This window comes from Calypte anna, chromosome 8, assembly GCF_003957555.1.
Source record: "Calypte anna isolate BGI_N300 chromosome 8, bCalAnn1_v1.p, whole genome shotgun sequence".
NCBI classification, from domain to species: Eukaryota; Metazoa; Chordata; class Aves; order Apodiformes; family Trochilidae; genus Calypte; species Calypte anna.
In genome coordinates, this window is record NC_044254.1 from 22,220,399 (window position 1) to 22,238,947 (window position 18,549).

The window sequence follows — 18,549 nt, forward strand, 5'->3', positions numbered from 1 at the left end:
TTGGCAGCATCCCTCAGGACAGATGTCCCTGGCTGAGACATCCCATCTCCCCCTGGCTTTAGGAGAGGGTGTGGAGCCACCTGGAAAGGAGACTGCAGCAGATGCCACCATCCCTTGCCTCTCTGAACCCGTGTAACAGGCCAGGAGAGATTCATCCCTCCCTTCCTGCTTGGGAAGAAGCGTTGGGATAGCGGAGTCTTTCCGTGCTAATGTCACACAATTACCTCTTAACTGCCAAAACAAATGGCAGGGATGGGGAAAGTGACACCAAATCAAAAATGTCACAGGTGATCGATTCATGTCATCTGCCGTCGCCGGGGCTGGCGAGAGAGCCTCAGTGATAACACAGCACTAATGTTACATTACAGCCTCCCCGGCGCCGAGTGCCAAGTGATGAATTTGTGTCACTTGATGTGTCGCTCACTCTGCAGGCCTGGGCGGGCGAGCATGGAAAATGGAGTGTTCAGGATTAATGATATTGAAAATGATAGAGAGGAGATTGAAAATTCCTTCCTTCCTGAACCATGCAGATTGAAATGTACCTCAGAGCTATCTCTTGCTGCCCTCCTCCTCCGCCCACGTTTTAAAGGTCTTTTCCACAGTGTTTTGAAGAAGGAAAGAAAAAAAAAAAAAAAGAGAAGAGACAAGAAGAGAGGAAAAAGAGAGAAGAGAGAAGAGGAAAAAGAAAGAAAAGGAGAGGAAAGGAAAAGAAAGAAGAGGAAAGGAAAAGAAAGAAGAGGAAAAGAAAGAAGAGGAAAAGAAAGGGAAGGAAAGGAAAGGGAAGGAAAGGAAAGAGAAGGAAAGGAAAGGAAAGGAAAGGAAAGGAAAGGAAAGGAAAGGAAAGGAAAGGAAAGGAAAGGAAAGGAAAGGAAAGGAAAGGAAAGGAAAGGAAAGGAAAGGAAAGGAAAGGAAAGGAAAGGAAAGGAAAGGAAAGGAGAAAGAAAAGAAAGAAGGAAGAAGAAGGAAGAAGAAATAAGAAAGAAGAGAGAAGAGAGAAGAAAGAAGAGAGAAGAAAGAAGAAAGGAGAAGAAAGAAAAACAAGAGAAGAGAAAAAAAGAGGAAGAGAAACTTTGTTCCTCTGCTGGTTGTGATGTGATTTATGATCAAGGTTCCCATCTTCAGGTGTATGTCTGTTCTCCCACAGACAGCTGAAGCATAGAATATGCCCATGATTTTAATCCAGGACCATTAGTTCTCAGTTAGAAACCTGATGTGGCCAGAAGATTGTGACTGGATGGAGGTCAGTGTGTGATGTGTTATGATTAATAAGGGAGATTAGTGAGAGTTCTCCATGAAAACCAGAGCATTTTAATATTCATTATTTCTAATTCAGAACCTTTAGAAACTTAGGTAAAAATCAGAGCCCCACAATGCAGGTGATTTTCCACATCTAATGGGGAAAACTTGTAACAGAGAAAATGGGTCAGTCACAGCTTTAGGAGTAAAATGCCCTGGCCAGTTTCACAGTCAGAGTTTAGTTGATTCCTGGATCCTCCATTCACATTTGCACAGTTTGTGCATGACTGCTGCAAGATAACCTGTTCCCAGGGGCCCAGAGACTCCAAATATTTCTGTGGAGCTGCAGAAGGGTGCAGATGTGCATTTACATAGCTGCTGGATTAGACCCTGCCAAGCCATGGAGAGATGGTTTTGGGCAGACACCTGACTTGCCCTGGTTTCTGCCTGAACCCTGCAAGGTTCAGGACCCAGTGAGATGGGAGACCTGGAGGGACCTTAACTAGGATGGTTCACCTGCCATGTCTGAAGGTGGCTGCTTGTGACTCTCCTGCTTGGAGGAGTAAGGTTTGAGGAGTGGAGTGACCTCCTGACAGGTGCAGATATATCACTGCTGAAGCTTTGGTTTGGGTTTATCCCAGGTTTTGGCAAGGATGCCCCAAAGCTTTGACAGAGAAAGCAAAGGAAGGAAAGTTTTTAATACTTTTTTTCCTATGGTTTTTCCATTACCATTTTCCTTTACCTTCCTGCTACTTAACTACGTCATCTCCCCAGGTGGGATGAGGGCTTGTTTCTTCCTTCTAGCTGGAGTGAAAACCATCTACTGGCTTCCTGTGCCCTCATCTGATATTATTCACCCTGCTCCTCTAGCAGAGCTTGGAGATTTTTGTCTTTGAGGCAGTTAATGGGGACAGAGCCCATTTTGTTAAGCAACCCATGCAGCATAATGGAAGAGCTTCCCTTCCCTTCCCTTCCCTTCCCTTCCCTTCCCTTCCCTTCCCTTCCCTTCCCTTCCCTTCCCTTCCCTTCCCTTCCCTTCCCTTCCCTTCCCTTCCCTTCCCTTCCCTTCCCTTCCCTTCCCTTCCCTTCCCTTCCCTTCCCTTCCCTTCCCTTCCCTTCCCTTCCCTTCCCTTCCCTTCCCTTCCCATCCCTTTTAGATTATAATTCCTGAGGAAAGTTATTTTGCACAGGAAAGACAATGGAATCAAATCACAGAAAGAGGAAATGGGATGCAAAATGTGTACAGATGTCATGTAAAAAAAAAAAAAAAAAAAAAAGAAGAAGGCTCATCTGACTTCCTCACACCAGTTACCAAATTCCTGCCTGGTTTTATTAACCTCTTGTGAAGAATGAGCACTAATAGCAAGTGATGTTAAGGACTCAGAGCCATTAGTTTCACATAGCAATAGACTGAGATTGGAGGAAGAAACCCAGAATCAACTGAGAGTTTCTAATTAATTGGATTATAATTACATTTGGAAAGCTAAAAGGCAATAGATCTGTTTGAATTATGATCACCAGAGGCTCTTCAGGGACAGACTGTGCAGTGTGAATCACTTGCGTGTGATCACCAGAGACATGAAGAATTAAATGACTACAAATACTTTAAATAAGAGCACCTGTTCACTTGGGGGAATATTGGCTGCCAGGCTCTTGGCTGGCATGAAAATGTTTGCTTTGAGATTGCAGTCACTGACCTCTTGTATTACCATTTTTTTCAAGGATACCTTAGCCAAAATATTACCCCTCAGTGGTCCATCAGAGCGAGAAGAACTGAGCCCAAAAGGAAAATGAGGGCCTGGAGATGCAGATTACTTGTGGCTTTCCTAAATTGTGACACAAAGTGGGCACACACCATCATGGGACATGTATTTCTGTGTCTCTTTCCTGATCCTTTGATCTCTCTTTACTGTCCCTGTGAGCTTGGGTACTGACTTCCCCAGCCTTAAATGTACTTTTTCTGCACAAATCCTTCTGACAAAAAAAGAAGAAAAAATAATAAAAATCAAAAAGAAAGTAGAACAGAAAGAAGAGAGGCATTTTGGAGACACAGAGCATTAACAAAAGCCTGTAGATTTCCAGCACAGAGTAACAGGGAGGTGGAAGTATTTGATCAGAGCCATAAATCTAATGAGATGGTAATGATATGCAAATTAACAGCACCATGAGCCAAATGGGTAAAGTTTCTTTATGGAGCATATTAAGAGGCATTTTGCCTAAGTGGAATGGTTGGGTGAACAATAAATACTGGGCCACAGTCTGCAAGTATTGGTTGACAACAGCAATAATATAAATAAAACAGATGAAGACAAGTGTTATTCCTTCATTTAAAAGGACAGATGCTGCAAATGAAACTGTGTTTCCCTCCTATGAAGTGAAACTTCAGCTGTGCAGCCTTCATGAAATATCAGTTGCTTTGTAGGGGTTTTTTTTATTGCTCTTGTTCAAATTAATTCTTAGAGGAAACTTCTTGAAAACATAGTCTTGAACCAACTTTTCTATATTCAGGAATGGACAAGGAAATGTGAAACCTCAGGCCAAATGGGTTCCTAGTGTAAATTAGGTAACCCCAATTAGCTATGCTAGTTTATGCTAGATCTGGATTTGGATACCAAACTGTACCTGCCAGCATCTGACTGTTGATAAATATTGAGTGGTCTCACTATGACATGTTAATTATTGAATAATGGATTTTGGGAGGAGGGGGAGCTAAAGAAGAGAAAGCATCAGTTTTAGGGTTTAAGCTTAAAGGAAGAAAAAAAAAATAAAAAACCCACAACAGCAACAAACTACAAAGAGAACCAAAAACCAAAACCAAACCAAACAAAAAAAACCCAAACAAAACAAAAACTAAAGCCTGAGGAAGAAAATAACAGAGATTTAGTGGAGATCTAATCTTTCACAGAGATTTAGTGGAGATTAGATAATTCTCAGTTCTTATAATTTTCAAGGGATCCATCCAACCTTATTTTAACTTCCTTGCCATTGGGCACCTACTCTGCAATTTTTCTGGAAGATTTTTGCTTCTGCCTTCCTGGGAGAAGCCAGAACATGCTCCTTTGTAATTTCCTGAACATTCCACCCATGTCACCTGAATTACTTTGCTTTTTTCCCCCTCTCCCACAGGATAAGGGTCCACACCAGTAGAGTCTCTGGTCCATTTTCATGGGCTCACACACTGGGCCTGTGCTGCTTCAATCTCATCCCTCTAAGAGGTTTGGATTTAACCTTGGCATAGTAAAAAACAAAACCAGGAATTAGTCTACTGCCTGGAGGTGAACATCCATCCACCTGACAAGGAGGAAAACCGACTCAGTGAGCAGCATGGCAGCAGCAGATGGGCTCTGCTGGAGGGGGATGCAGAGCTGGTGTCACTGCCAGGTGCTGCATCATCTCAGAGGGTCTTCATTCAAGCCAGCTCCCAGCCTCTGGTTGGGGCTGCTTTGGTAATTCTCAAAGCTGTGACCTTGCTTCAAGACTGTGAAAGAGGAAATCTTCCCTGTGAGACTTCCCTGGTAGTACAGTTCTGGCTTCTACTTCATGCTTTTCCTCCCTATTCCCTATGGAAAGCATACAATTCAGGGAGCATCTGAAACACAGTCTGTTGCCAGCTCTACAGCTGGCAAAACTGCAGTGGGACAAGAAGGGCTGGAAGATAACTCTCTGACATGGTCCACAAGGTGGGGGGGAAGAGCCATGAAAGCTTCAATGTGCTCCATCCATCCATCCATCCATCCATCCCTTCACCCATCTATCCTCCTCTGCCCACTTTTACCTCATCTTTCCTAATGGTAGGTGAGAAGGCCTTTTCCATGAAATGGAAAACTAAGTCTAAAATCAGGTTTACCCATATCCACTCCATATGCATCAGTAGGGCATTATTTTGGCCATAATTCAATGAGGTGTGTAATGCCAGTGTGATGCTGAGGAACACCCAAAGGAGGTGGAGAGTCTCAGTCTGCCCCACTGCACTGGGCTTAAGGGACATCTAGGAGAGGCTTATGGGTGTCTGCTGCCCACTCTCAAACTATTGGGCACTTCAGCAAAGATACTCACAGTGTTACTGGGATCTCAGACCTCATGTAACTCATTGTGGACCTTAGCTCTTTGCCTCTCAGTGGGAATCACTGTGTCTCCTAAACTCTAAGACAAGCCTAATTCTATATGCTCCTGAGTATAACAAATGCTGCTTAGCACGCAGATTTTCCAAGCTTTCCCTCCACCTGCCTATCTAGATGTTTCACCAAAGTTTCCAAGACCTGAATCCAATGCATCTCCCAATACAAAACCTTGGCATTTTCACTGTGATTTGGCCTGTCCTGTGCAGCCAAGAAAGACAACAAGGCTGAGGTGTTTGAGTCATTAGTTTCAACAGATTGTGTGCCCATCTAGGAGTTCAGCAACTTGGTTTCTGCTCCTTGGTGTAATTTATTTGTAAAGCCCTTTCAGATCTATGGATGAGAAATAAGATTCCTAGAAATGAAAGCCAAAAGTTTTATAGCAGAGTAAATGTGGGTGCGTGGCATTTCCCCTCCAGAGCTTACTAATAAAATAGCTGCCTCGGTCTGTGGTCAAGTTTAATACCTGACAAAATCCATTCTGTTCACCTCTATTTCACAATCTGGATTGCCCTGTCAGTTATTAGCATTGTGCTCAATGGAGGTGCCACACAGCTCATTTTTGTGGTTACTAGCTTAGTAAATAAATGTGTCACACTAAACATCATGACTTCTAAGGGAGTTTGAAAATAAGTGAGCAAGCTAATAGGTGCAAAACTCTGTTCAAGTGCCCAACCTCCTCCCTTACAGACTGCAAAACTGACAATACCCCAAGGGACAGAAGGGATGGAGCATCTACCACTTCCCATCTGCGTGTCAGGTGTCCTCCTACCCCTACAGTCCTTGTGTCTCTGGTGGTAGCCCCAAATCCTCTGTGTGCTGGCCCAGCACACTGCTGTGTGTTACTAACAGGTTATTTAGAAGATGCTGCATCCTGGCTGCTGAAGAGGATGCTTGAGCAGAGCAGTTGAGAGCTGACCTCACTCTGACTTTCAGTGGTGCCCTTTGCTCCACCAGCAATCTCTTCACAGTGGTGTTGATGATTGTGCCATCCAAGTGGCCAAAGGCATTGGAAGTAAGGAAGTGATGGACTGGCCAATGCTGGGTTCCTCTGGTGGAGGATGGTGCATGGTCAGGAGTCAAGTGGAAACAAAGTCATTGCTCTGTGTCTTCTAAAATATTTCAAATTCAAGGTAGGGCTGGTGGTGAAGATGGGACTGATGGCCTTGGGGTTTGCTGTTAGTTTTGGTGTTTTTTGTCAGTTAAATAAATCAATCTCATGGCAGCAATACCCAGGCTGAACAAGCAGCACATCACCAGCATGGTCTAGTTCAGGATCTGCAACGGCTGTATTTATTTGCCAAGTATTTGCCATACTCATTGTGCTGCACATGATGGAGTTACTGATGAATAAAAGACTCAAAACAGCAGCTCATGGATGCTTGATGCTTTTCTGAAGTGAGTTTTGCTAAGAAACATCTCCTTTTTGGCTGTTTTCAAAAGTCAGATTGAAGCAATTGCACCAGAGAACAAGCATGGGGGCTATTGCATGAACTAAACTTCCTTTACACTCTCTGTAGCAAAAGGCCCCTTGCCTGTGCCTGGTCCCTAGTGCTTGGGGTGAAGCTGAGATCTGACCCCATTCTCCTGGTCCTTTTTTGGGCTCTGGGGAATGAGGTGAGTCCCAGGGTCCTGCCTGACAAGGGAAAAATTATCTTCAGAACTTCCCACAGGAACTTTGGTTTGGGTCAGCGTTCTGCAGGCAGGCACAGAGAAACAAACCCAGTGCGCCTTGGTCCTGCCTCTTTATTCCCCTTTTCAGCCTTGGCTTGAGGCTGTTTAATCCTTCACACACAGCTCCCAAGCAGAAAAGCCAAACAGCTCACAGAAATGTCAAATGAGGCAGGACTGCAGGATAAGGGCAGCCCATTTCTGAGCTCATCAAGTTACAGTTTGTACAATAAGGGATGTTGCCTCTACCTGCAAGCCTCACCTTCTCTTACTCCCTTCTCCAACACTCCACACAACACTTACACTCAGCCCCATGAATGCAGCAAGGGCAGCTTCATCTCCCAGAGGCCCAGGGTCTTCTCCTCAGGGAGATCCTCACATCCCCTGAGCCCTTTAGCAGCACCTGAGGCTGAGATCCCCTGCACAGATTTCTCTCTTCATGCTGAGCCAGCATGGAGCCAATTCAGTGCTAAGTGCAATGTTTCCCTCATAGGTTCTTGCAGATAGAGCAATATTATCCTGTATTAGGGAAGTGGCTGACGATGTCACTTGTGACATGCCAAAAGCCATAAGACTATATTGGTTTTCAGACTCCTGCTGTGTTGGCTTGGGCATTTTCTGTTTCTTGAATGAGAGCACTCTGTTTTCAGTGGAAATGTCAGGACGCCAATGAGCCAATGAAAGGAATCTCCTTTAATATTTCCTAGGCTCTTAATCTTGGAGTGGGAAATCTAGTACTGGAGAAAGGAAGTTAAGGGATGTCTGATTTTCTTCATTCATTTCCTAAAGAGGATGTACCTGGTGCTTCTGTGGGCAGTGGGATTGGGATTTAGGTCTTGCACAATCAGTTAAAATGTGGTGGGGTCTCTGCTTGGGTATTTCTTATGCTCACTTTCAGCCATGTGCAAAATGAAGGATGAATAGAAGCAAAATAGAAGTTGAATGGGACTTGGTCCACAAGATCTTAGGTAAACAAGTTTTGCTCTTGAGTTAGTTTGTTGAGCCAGTGGGTAACAGAAAGCAGAGAGCCAAAGGCAAATTCAAGCCCCTACCTTGGCACTAGCAGGAAAATCACTCTCTCTGCAATTCACTCCTCTACAGGGAATTTTCTGAATAAGGCAGATCTGGCTCTTTTTTGCTTTTGAATAACTCCAGGCTAATGTCCTGACATCAGTTGAATGACTCCAACTTCAAAGTCATGTAACAAGCATCTCAGTTGAGCCTGGGAGCCAGATGCTTCAGGGTGAAATTAGATGACTGTCACATCAAGACTTGTTGCATGGAGACCCCAGAGCATCCCCTGAGCTGGATGCTGCAAACCCTGAGATGCCCCATGCAGGTGATGTGGGGCATCCAAGAGAGAATGCTGGGCTCACTGATCTGTTCCCAGAACAAAAGAGAACTCAGGTCTGAGATATGGCTTCTAAAAGATCTTGAATAAGCCCTCCAATCCTGTACCCTCAAAGTACCAACGGTGTCAGCCAATTCCTGAACATTTTGGCCACCACCTTCTAGCACTTGTGAGACTTCGGCTTTGGCCCAAGATTATTGTTGTGAAAAGATGGGCCAAAGCAAGTAAAAACAGGAGCCTTACCTGTCAGAGATCAACACCTGATCTTTTCCCCATTTGCAATCATCATACTGCTTGCTTTTTAAAATTATTTATTATTTCTTTTTTGCATTTTTATCAACATATATTTAAACAACTCTGTTTAGATCAAAAAGAATGTGAAACATTCCTCTCCCTCAGGTAATATGGTTCACAGAATTATCTGTCTTTTGCACAGCCACTACCCTGGCCCTCGTTAAATTTTCCCAGCACATTGGACTTTCTCATTTCCACTATGTGACCTTTTCCTTTTCCCATTCTCATGGTTCTCACTGGGTTTTGAGGCTAGGTACAAGTGCTTAAGGGGTGTCCTGATATAAATCCTGCCCCACTGGCAGTGGAGCTCCAAAAAAAAAAAAAATTACCACACTTTGTCAGTAACCCTGAAAAATGCAGCTGGCCTGGGTTCTGTTTATTTCAGCCTCAATCTTCACCAGCCCCTTGGAAAGTCAGCCTGGTCCTTTCAGCCAAACAGGGCACCTTTAAACACTGCTGCTCAGACTGAAAGCACTCACACATCAGACAACCCTGTTCTGTTCCACCTTGCTCCCAACTTTCACCTTTATTTTGTTGTTCACAGACAAAAACATACACCCCAAATCCTTCACCCTGTCAGCTCCTGATTGCTGGAAGCCTAGGGAAGATGTTGGGTAAGAAAGTGAAATGACTTCTCTCTTTTATGTGCTCCAGAGAAAGGGGATGGGAGCAGGGGGGGAACCATCCTAAAGGGTGAGATGCAAATGAAGGTGTTAAAAGAGAAAAAAAAAAAAGGCAAAAAAAAATCAAGACGAAGAAAATAAGTCTTCTTGGTGGAACACAAATGGAGTTCTAGCTAGGTATCATTTGCCGAGGAAATTGCATTTCTATTTGGGAATAAATGAGTGTAAAACTTCTTTGAGGCCCAGGTAATAATGGAACGAGGGAGGAGGAAATTGAAATTTATGACTTTGCAAATGACTCTTGTAGAAAAGAGAGACACACATCAGAGGTGTCTTTTTATCCCCCTGCCTGCCCCCTCCCCTTCCCTCCATCCTCATTTTCCCTTCTTCCCGCAGATGAGGAGGACAGGTCTGCAATAACACAGCTCTAAGCTTTGCTTCCCGGAGATGCTGGGGGGGAGGGGGATGGAGAGGAGGGGGGGCAGGGGGCGAGGGGACATTAGCACTTGTGTAACATTGTCAGCGCCGATGTAAATGGAGGTGCTACATAGTCAACAAGACACACTCGGCTGCCTGCAAGTGGGAAGTACTTAAATCTTGGCACTGATAAATGAAATATTTTTAAGGGAGCTAATCAGTGAAAATGGGGTTTCATCAGGCACTGACATGTCTCGCTTGCTTCAGCGAGTCCAAGAGAGAAAAATGATTGTGTGGTCCAGAGCCAGCCGGAGACGGGGAGCGAGAGAAAGGGAGGTGGGAGCTGAGGATGCTCGAGGGGCCCGGGGCCGGTGGGACCCCCCCCCCACCTCCCCACATCCCCGGTCCCCAACACCCCCCGGGGCGCCCGCCCCACGCTCCCCCCGGCCCCGGGTGTGATGGATGACCCGGCACAGGACGGGCTTGGTGCAAATCCCCAATCTGCTGCCTGCTGGGCTCAGTTGGATCAGCAGCAGGCTTGCTGGTATTTCTGGATAAACACTAATAAATCTTCCTTTTCTTGCGAGCAAGCAGAGCTTCCCCTGTCTCCCCCAGCACCCCGTCTTCCCTCCTCTCACAACGCTGGGGTATGGGCAGAGGGAGGAATCGGAGGTGAATTTGGGGTGCAGGGAGCTCACTGGGAATGGAAGCTGAAACAGCAGCTGGGGGGAAAACCCTTTCTGGCTGGGGAAAATCCTTAAAGTATAGGATTGGAAAACCTCCCACAAGCCCCCCCCATCTCCAGCTCTGCTGCTGGCTGGTGGGAAACTGGAGATAAACCAGTCCCATTTTCCTGCCTCAGTTTCCTCTCTCTGGAAAGATGTTGTTCCCCACAGCCCCAAAAGTCTGGGTGAGCTGTGGGTTCCCAGGGGCTCCCAGGAGCTGGGTTTGCCCTGCAGCCTGTGGGGAGGAGAGGGGAGCAGGACAGGGAGCAGGGGGTTGTGCTCAGCATTTTCAGCTCAGAGCTTCACAGGGGATCTTGTCCTCTGCTCCTTGAATGTGCTGATCCATGACTAACTCAGGGCCAGGGTATATCCCCACTTTTATATCCTCCAAGCCATAAGGGTTCAAACCAGGATTCCCTCAGTAATGAGGAAATGGAAATGTCCTTCAATTACGGAGCATTTTAAGACATGATTATTTCATGTGCATGCTATTAAGAAAATGACAGTGGAAAATTCATCATGAAATAAATTAATACTTAAACATTTTTTTAAAAGGCTCCCTGGTGTATTCTTACCTTCCTCCCTCTCTGACACAATAATGTGTTGTTTCTAAAGAAAATTTTATTGGACTAAAGATGATAAAATACACAATGAAAAATACATTTGGAAAGCAAATTCATAACTAATTTTTTTTAAAGAGGCAGCTTAGCTGAAAACACATAAAAACCACAAGGACAATTTATTATTTTCTTCTGGTGGAAAGGAGTTCTTTTTTTCCTTCATAAAGTAAAGCATGCTGGTGTTTGAATAATGGCCTCCCAAATTCACACAAACCAAACAATTTGTGTTATTATGTTTTTTAAATTCTATATCTCTCCACTCTGCCAATGCAGCATACAGCTACACGTCACATTACAGCATGAATATACCAGCACTGCTGCAAAAGCTGATATTCACTGAAAATCACAGATAACTACAAGAAGTGTTTAATTTGACCTTATTCCAAGCAAATTGGTGCTTGGAAGAGATATAACAATGTGGCACCGGAGACCTGAGCTCTCCAAATGGGTCAGTTCCAAAGTCTGATGAAGCCAGTATATTTTTTTTTTCTTGGATTTCAATGGAGTTTGGCTTAGGAGGTGCCTTGCAGGAGCCACATGTGCATATTTACTTCTCGACTAAACCTTGCTAGGTTGGTTGGAGAGTCCTGTACCCAAAATCCACCCCTGGAGCAGAGTGACTCCTGTACTCCCACAGCAGACTCCCACCAGCTGAGAACTTGGTGCCCAGTGAAAACCATCAAGCTATGCTGGAACAAGGCTTGAGTGGGACTTCAGGAGCTTTAAGATAAGGTGGGAACCTTGTGAAGACTCTTTAGATCAGCCACAAGGACCCTGCACTCCCAGCCTGGAATCAGAGGATGGGTTTTATGGAGGAGGTTTGACTGTGCAGCCTGTCCTTGTTTGTCTTGAATGCAAATGGGAAGCTTGAGGATGCAAGCTGAGATTTGCTTCTCTGCTGTTCCCAGCACTGTTGGGAGACTCTGTCAAAGCCAAAGGCAGAGCCAGGAAACCTTACAGCTCTGTGGGACATGAGAAAATTACCTGAGGACTCCCAGGAAAACTGAACTTCCACCCCACTGCACCTCAGCAGAGTCCTGTGCAGCCAGGACAAGTTTTGCAGAACCCCACACACAATCCTACCTTGAATTTTATCTTAGCTGGGAACCAGCTGAAAATAAAAACTGGTGCAGCCTCTGCAGTGAGAGGAGTCCTGCTGCCCAGGTCTGCTCCTCCTTAGAGCAGGCAAAGGGATCCCCCTGCTTTGGACAGACAGACACTGCTTTTGGACTTGGGGGGAGGTAGAATTGATGAGAGCTGGACTTAATGATCCTTATGGATCCTTTTCAACTTGAGATTATTCTATGATTCTATGATCCCAAGCTTGTTTTGCCACTGCACTTTTGTATTTGACCCATTCTACACCCATACTACACAGAGTATCTATTTTTCTCTTCCATGGCTCACATTTTGAGGGAGGGCTGTAATTCCTGATGGGTCTCTGCCTAGATAAGTCACGAGTGGGATATACGTGGCTGTCTCTTACTGAAGTACATTTTGCTCCTAATATGTATTATATTTGTACCATGCCAGAGGGGGTGTCTGTAAGTCTGAAAATGTTGGTTATACCTACTGCTACTCATGCTATTAGTATAGTTGTAGATATTATATGATTTATTGATGTGTTTTTATTTCCCACTGGTATGGTATAAATATATTTATTTCACAAAAGTGGCCAATAAATTTCCCTTATGAATCCTGTTATCTGCACCATTAACCATTGATCATTTTTATGAGGTCACAACTTAAGGTGTACATGAATTTACACCTTAATTTGTGACCCTTTCCAAAATAATACATGGCCACTTCTGAACTATTCACCTCACAAGAGGCACTGCTCATTTATGCTGCTTCCTACTGCACTCAACATTTGTTTCTCATCAGACTATGTCCTAGGATCATGTTCCATTCAACTGCTTCATCTTCTCAACACACACACATACAACACAAACAAAAAGGGATAAAATATTAATGAGATAAAACTTTCCTGGGCTAAATTAATTAATTTTTTTCATTCTGGAATTCAAATTATACAGAATGAGGTTACAAAGCAGCACTAAATAAACCCAAAAACATGCTTTAGCCTTCCTGCTGAAAAGACTAAGGCTTCCTAACAGTAGCCAAACACAAATAGGAATGACAGAAATTCAGATATTCCCAAGTAGCTCTCTGTATTTTCTTGCTTTTCAGATATTCCCAAGTAACTTTCTGTATTTTCTTACTTTTCACTGTCTTTAGATGTTGGGCAGCATCAAAACATTCTTCCTCTGTATCCTTCTTAAGTTTACTATTTGATTTATCCAAAATATTGAAGCCAGGAGTACTGAATTTACATGATTCCAAGGTGCTCATGTTTAGAGTGAGGAGGGTGGCTGAACACCCTGGCTTAATTCCAATATTCTCATATTCTGCTGGTGGCCTTCACCTTTGACTTTCTCTTCCTCCACCCCTTCACAGGGTGACAAAGTGCTTTATGCTCATGCAGTGGCCATCTCTAAGGGACTGATTTTCAGATCACCTTCTCAACTCTGATCTGCCACTGGTGGGCATTAGTTGTTCACTCTCTCTGGGAATGCCCAGTAAGTGTTTGGGATGCTGTCTATCCAACACATGTACAGTATGGCCAAGGCACTAAACCCTGTCTTGTCTCCTCCATACCTCACCTCTTTGCAAACTCCTTTCTCCAGCATTATGGACAATGGTCCACTCTTCATACCTCAAGCAAATTTCTCCCTCCTTCCTTTCATTCCCCACTACACACTTCTCATTTTACTTCTTTGCTTCCTGGCATGCTTCAGGCTGGTCTATGCTCACTTTGCCTTGACAAACTTCCTGTTTCTACTCCAGGAATGTCCATTCTGTCTTCAGCTTCTTCATGTAAACTGAGCAAGTTCTCATACAGAGTTTTGGCAAGCTCATCCCTCTTACCACAAGCTGTCTGAGGAGAAGATGTGCACTGCTTGTCTGGCAAATCTCTGGGCAGTATAATAACAATCCCTAATGAGTACCAGAGCTCAAGATTACTCTGGGGTTTGTACACTGATGATCCTGTGCACACTGTGTATGATGAGCAGCTGTGCATCATGTCTATAGATGTGCCAGACATGGTGTCCTCAGTCAGTGGAAATGCAGCTCTCAGTGACCTGGACTGAAGAGAGGTGGCAGCTTCAGACCCTGCCTCCACCATCAATTGACCTCTGTTCAGCCAAACTGGTTCTCCACCTTGCAGCTGGTACCCAACTCAGCCATGGACATCCTATCAAAGACTGCAGCAAAGCCTGAGTTCCTTTAACCACCAATGACCACAGCACCCAGTGTGTTGCCCAGTGAGATGTATTGCTGTCCAGAGAGGACATACTGGAAAGCTTGCATGTCCAGTTGTCAGGGTTTAACATTGGCCCAGCAATTAAACTGAATGACAGATCCCCCTCCCAGATAAAGGAAAGAGAGAGAATAAGGGAAAGAGTCTTATGGGTTGGAAACTAAACTACACAACTTTAATAAAACACTGATGATGAATAGGAAAAATTACTAAATACAAATATACAGGAAAATTGATACCACGTTCCTCCCCCTTTTCCCCCAGTAATTCTCACGTCACCACCAAGGCTGCAGGGCAGCCCTGTGGAAGTCCAGGCTGGAATCCTGGAATCAGCAGCAGTTGGGAGTTGGAGGCAGGAACACACAAATTTAGGCTGGAATAGATCAGGACCACAGGCAGAGGAACAGATGGAATCCTCCCAGTATGCCGAAGCAAACAGGGACAGGGGAAGAAGGAAAGCAGGAAGGGAAGGGAAAGGGTTTGACCCTTGTGATCCCTCAAATTTATACTAAATATGAGGTGTATGGGATGGAATACTCTGTTTGGTCAATTTTGGCATCTATCTTGTCCGTTCCTCCCCGAAGGAGGGCTTCAGGTGTGACCTTTTTACTCTTTCTGTCCTTCCAGAGGGCAGAATGTTCCTCAGAGCTGAGCAGTGTCCTTGGTTCTGCATCCCAGTCTCTGACTGTAACTCTAAACATCGAGTGTTATCAGTCCTAGAAGCAGATACTGTCTGAGAAACTTGCTGTGAATTTCAGCAAGTGCAGCTGCTTACAAGAGACTTAGCTGAAAGCAAAAGTACAAGACAAAAAATCACCTTTATCCTGGCCCAAACCAGGACACCAGTAGATTCCAGCAGTGATGCCAAGTGATCAGGAGTCCTGCAACCCTTTGAAGTCAAAAGTGGGGGAGAACCTGAACCCCTCTGATGCTAAATGTGTGCTGTAGCAGAGTAATCTCTCTGCTAGGTTTAGGTCCTAGGTTTAAAACAAGGCTCTCAGCAGGAGGCAGAGCCCTCCTTCCCCACACCTCCTTTGCAGCTCTCTCCTCACCCAGAGTTTAGCTGCCCAAGCTTTTTATTTGCACACAGTTGTCCTTAAAAATAATAAGTGACTATTTGCCTGTTCAAAGCCAGAAACAAGTTGACCAATTGCTGCTGTGTTTTACTTCGGGGTATCCATCTAAAGGCAGAGGGAGAGAATCAGTCTATAATGGTTTGCCTGGCTCGAAAACTCCATTTTGGGCCACGGAGAGTCATATTTCAGACAGTATTGATCACAGTGCAGTTTGTGTTTCCTCATGTCCATGATCCTGTTTGCAGCCCTGTAAAATAATAACAGTACTCATGTCAGTAAGGTAATTACCATTGATCTAACACACTGTGACAAATTTTTCAGTCATGCCACTTGATTCATACTTAAAGTTATGGCTCTGCTGACTGCTCCTTAAATAATTGAAGGATGCCCTTTGTAAATCAGCACACTCTTGCCAAAAAGTGGCAGTTTCTTCTTTGGTCCAGGCCTTGTTTGTCAGCTTCATCAAGGATTTCAAAATTAAACAGACAGCTTTCTGCAGCCCACATAGTTCCCATTTGGTGCAAATATCATCTGAGCTGGCAAATCACTTATGACACCTTTGTTCAAGAAAAGCAGGGAGAAAAAAGAGAAGAAAAAGGTCAAACTAGAGAGATCAAGGTCTCTGCAGAGGTGGGGTTTGCTGTCAGGTGGTAAAAACAAGAGAGACAAAGCCAAGTTTGGTTAATTAAAAACATTCATGAAAGCTCTTGTCATCCTCTTGTGGCTGGGGTTTCTGAAGGCCAAAGAAGAGCACTGAGCAGGCCCATGGCAATAGGAAGAGCAGTCCTGGTCTCCTGCTTCTGGACCCACTGACTGCTCATGAGGGAGGTCTTCTGCATCCTCTATTCCAAGAAAATTGCTTAGGGATCTGCACCTCCACTCTGTGAATCTCCAGCATGCCAAGGAGGCACCCCAGACCTGGGGTCTCCAGGATGGTGGCCCCAGGAAGTATTTGAATCTCTGACCCACCCTGTAAAATAACATTAAACACTGCCACTGGCTCTGCCTTTGGGAAATAGTAGCACTATTAGGCAAATAATTGAGGGGAACATGAGTTTGGGTGCTGGGACCCACTGGCAGCTAAACATAAACCAGTGTCTCCCCCAGGGAAATCTGCACGTGCTTCAAGGTGACCTTGGGTCAGCTCACTACAATCTTTCACCAGATCAGCCTCCTTGGTTTCAGAGGAAGCCCAGAAATTAGTTTAAACTGAATGTCAAACACAATGAAACACAAATTTCCCATTGACACTGCTACATGTCTGCTCTGGTTCTGAAGGAGGAGCCTCTCTCTTTTTCTGTTAAATATGGAGACAATACAGGGACATCATCTGGTTGCTTTTTGAAGATGCCCTTCTGCTGAGCAGTCCATAATAACCAAATGTGCTGGTGAATAAAATCACCAATAAAAAGTCAATAAAATCTTCATCTTCACCATCATGTCCCCAGCCTTCAGATCTTTTCTTCTCACCCTTCCTATTTAGGGACCTATGTGTGCAATACACAGAGGCTGCTGTGTTCTTGAACAGAGGGGGCTGCAGCAAAGGCTCAAAAACAAGCAAGGAAAGACCAAATCATAAAGCTACGAGCCATGTACCATTTCTATGGCTAAACCACACTGTCCTTTGCTCAGCAACACCCTGCTCTGAAGTCCCTCTGTGGCAAACTTCCCATTTCATCCCACTGAGCAGGGAGTCGTGGCTACAGACCCTTGATTCAAGGACCAATGTAGAACATGAATGATCTGTCACTTGGCATGAGGCTTAGTGGCTCTTAGGGGACTCCCCTGCTTCAGAAGTGTGCAGATCTCATGGTATTATAGCCTTTGGAGAACAAATGGAGTGAACTGTCCTTCAGGAGAGCCTCAAGCCTGCCCCTTCAATAGTGCTGGGGCATACAAAGCAGTGGTTCTGGCTTTGATCCACTCTGTTACCTGTAGAGTCATCTTTTGTGGGCATTCTTGTACCTGCTTGAGATGAGGCCAGAACAAACAGAAAGCACCTTAAAGGAGCTTACTCTGTAAGTCTGGGATTGAGTGAACAGCACATTCGAGGGGTCAAATTTAATTCCTTCCTTCCTTTTGTATTCAGATTAGAGGCCAAGGTAGATTTGTGGAAGCCAGGACTCCTCAGCTAATGCTGCTTTTGCACTTAACCTGCAATTTACCTGTCAGTAACAAATACATTAAAGGCCAGCTAAGCTCTTCAAACTTCCAAACAATTTAATGCACCATCAGATGAGCTCTTTTAGCATCCAAGAGCACAACAGCCCTTTCACATCTAAGAAAAACATCTGCCGCTGAAAGAAACCCTCCTCAGAAATGCATCTGGTAAAATAAATGTGCCTATTTAAAGAAACGACACGTTTTAAGTCAATCAAACACCTCAAAAATAACAATAAAAAGCCTACCAAAGAGACTACTTGCCAGTGATGTATCGGTTTGCTTAAGAAGGGCTGTGTTTTCCGAGCCTCCTGAATTCCTCAACTCAAGTGCTGAGTGGAGGTTTATTAAGTGACCTGTCTGGATGTATATCAGCCTTGTCCCTAGTGGGGGTCCTATGTTAAATTCCATCATTAAAACCTATTACTGAGCTATCAAAACCCGCTGTAATTCCATCTAATGACCTCATTTCCCTAAGCGGGACTCGACGCGAGGTTTGCCGGGGCGGTGTCGCCTCTTGGTGGGCCGCAGCCCCTCAGCAGAGCAGGGGGTGGGGGGAAGAGAGGGAGAAATCAATGTCTGCAGAGATGACAAGGCACACGGCCAGTGACTGGGGACCAAGAAACTATCCAATATCCATTTCCTATCCAGTCTATTAGCAGCTGAAGTCAGCCAGGGCTCCGGCTTTGATTGAAGGCTGAGCTGAGACCAGACAGAGGAAGGAGAAGCCCAGGCAAGATGGCCACCAGCCCAGTCTCCTTTCTAGCCAGCTGAAAGCACTCTGAAAAGTCAGTGCATATCAAAACGGATTATTGCTTTAAAAGTTCAGAATGTTCCTTTTATTTTATTTTAATTTTTTTTTCTTGCCTTGCTCCGGTTAAGGGGTGGACGCAAGGAAAAAGGGAAAAAAAAAAACCCCAACCCACAGCCTTTCCC